Source organism: Gavialis gangeticus, unplaced genomic scaffold (genome assembly GCF_001723915.1).
Source record: "Gavialis gangeticus isolate Ggan-Ray unplaced genomic scaffold, GavGan_comp1, whole genome shotgun sequence".
Classification (NCBI taxonomy): Eukaryota; Metazoa; Chordata; order Crocodylia; family Gavialidae; genus Gavialis; species Gavialis gangeticus.
Genome location: NW_017729024.1, coordinates 144,804,116 through 144,806,434, shown reverse-complemented (window position 1 = coordinate 144,806,434; position 2,319 = coordinate 144,804,116). Strand labels below are relative to the sequence as shown.

The following is a 2,319-nucleotide window of genomic DNA, read 5'->3' as shown; positions in this document are numbered from 1 at the left end:
TTTACCTCTTTAATTCTTTAATCTTCTTTCCACACTTGCCAGCACCCTTCCTGTTATTCCTGAACAGTTTGTACCCATCCATGACAGTGCCTCTAGTCATGTGAGCTATTCTACCAAGTCTCTTTTTTTCCAGAGATTCACACAGCCAAATATCTCTGGGTATTTTGTTCTGAATTTGGCTTTTACTGTGAACCAATTAAGGAAAGCATTATTTAGGTAATAAAAAATACTTGTCTAGAAATACATGGGAAAGTTTATTCCACTCCCTTTGAAGGAATGGGGTATGGGGCTAATACACTCTTCTCTTTTACTAGAAATGGAGAAGTATGCGGTTCACTGAATAGTGTAAAATGGGAAATTGTAAAATAATAATAGATAAGCACTCTGAAGCAAGCTTGTGTTAGCTATCTCTGTTAGTATTTGGGAAAGCACACTATTGGGAAATATTTTGCCAAACATACATAGGCATGTAGTATGATAACACATTGCAAATTGCTGTTGATTACAAGGTGGTTGTTTCAATTTTTTTTAAGTTTGAAGATTAAAATGAACAAACTGATTAAATAAAAATAAATGAATCAAGTCAGTGCAATCTTTGTTTTATGAAAATAACAATACATAGTCCAAGGTTTGTTATTGAGGAGTATAAAGTGTTAAGTACATAAAGCAATCAGTGCAATCAGCAACTATTTTGAAAAGCTTGTCTTGAAAACAGTGTTCTTTTTTGTTGCTGTTTTACACTTTTTGGCACATGGAGATCACAAAAATCACAAACTCACAATGTAGAAGATAGCAAAAAAAAGGTCAGTTGCTGAAACTACTATTATTTTAGAGTTGGAAATTTTAGTTTAAAAAAGTTGATTTCGAGTAACACACAGCTTTCAGAATCAGTGCCTTTGCTCTTGTAAACTACAGTAGAACATCACTAGCTTATCCTTCACTAATTTTGATGTAGCCCTACTTATTAGGAACTGGGCATGTTCACCCTGATTTACTGCACAGTAAAGCTAATTACCAGGCAGTAAGCAACATCATCTAAATATGTTGACTCTTACTGCACAGTTTTTGCTACTGTAGCAAATTAACTGCTAATTGCTGCACAGTACTGGATGTACAGATGGCTGGCCATGAACAAATTTGCTCCAGACCAGCTGTACAGCAGAGGGTGGGAGATTGCTTCCTGCCCTCAGGAGCTGCCTGCTGCTATGGTGGATGCTGCCACCCAAGCCTGGGCAGGGGCAATGTTCCCCTGCCGCAGCAGCAGGGAGCTCCCAGCCCCAGCTCCATGATTGTGATCCTGGAACAGGCGCAGGGAACAGGCTGGGAGCTTGTTCCCAGGCCCAACTCTGCGATTGCGGAATGGAGTGGGGGCTGGGAGCAAGCTCCTAGCCTGTTCCCAGCCCCTGCTCTAGGATGGCAATTGCAGAGCAGGGGCTGGGAGCTCTCTTCACAGGGAGAGTTCCCCACTCAAACTGGAGCTGACTGGGACCTGCTCCTGACTAGGACAGTTCCTGGCCAGCCCTGGGCTGTGCAGGGAAGTCTGAACGTACAGCCTGAAGGTGGCTGGGAACTGCCCTGTTTCAGGAAGTCCCCAGCCAGCTCTGGGCTGCACATACAGACTTCCTTATACAGCCCAGAGCCAGCTGGGAGCTGTCCCAGTCCCAGGCAGGTTCCAGTCCCGTGCCCTGATCCACTGGTGGGGCAGCTAGAAGTGAGGCCCAAGCTGGGTGGGGATTTCTCACCCAGCTGGGCGCTCCTTGCAGCTGGGGCAGGAGGATATTGTCCCTGCCTGGGCTCCATCACTGGATCACACCCTGGCAGCAGGAGGCTCCTGGGGGCAGGGAGCAATCTCTCAGCCCCTGCCAAGAGACAGCTGTGCAGGTCCACAGCTGGTGCAGAGCCAGAGGGTGTGGGAGCAAACTGCTGCCAGCAGCAGCAAATCTACTTCTAAATCTCCACACATGTAGATGCCTGTCCAGGGTGCACTAGAATAAACCCACCCTTCAGTATTTGAACATGTAGTCATATCCAGTGAGTTTTCCTGGGCAGGGCATCTATACATGCGCCCATTGGGAACAAATTTGCTCCCAAGGGGAGCATTTCAGTGTGGGGCTACTTCAGCCCTGCTGTGCCCCCCTACAACAGCCAGGGAGAGCTCCAGATACCAGAGTCAGGCTCTAGGAGCACCAGAATCAGGCCCTAATCTCCACGGGTGTGGGAGAAGCTGTCCTGCCTCTGGGGCAGTTGCCTCCCAGCCCTGTGCCCTGATCTGCAGACCAGGGCATGGGGCTAGGAAAATGTCCCCACCCCAGCTGCTGC

General features: G+C 47.3%; 1 long non-coding RNA gene across 1 annotated transcript in view; it reads left to right on the top strand.

Moving 5' to 3' along the window:
* Positions 1-2,319, top strand: part of LOC109297810 — a 47,366-nt gene that overhangs the window by 7,181 nt on the left and 37,866 nt on the right. The gene's annotated exons all lie outside the window — the stretch shown is intronic.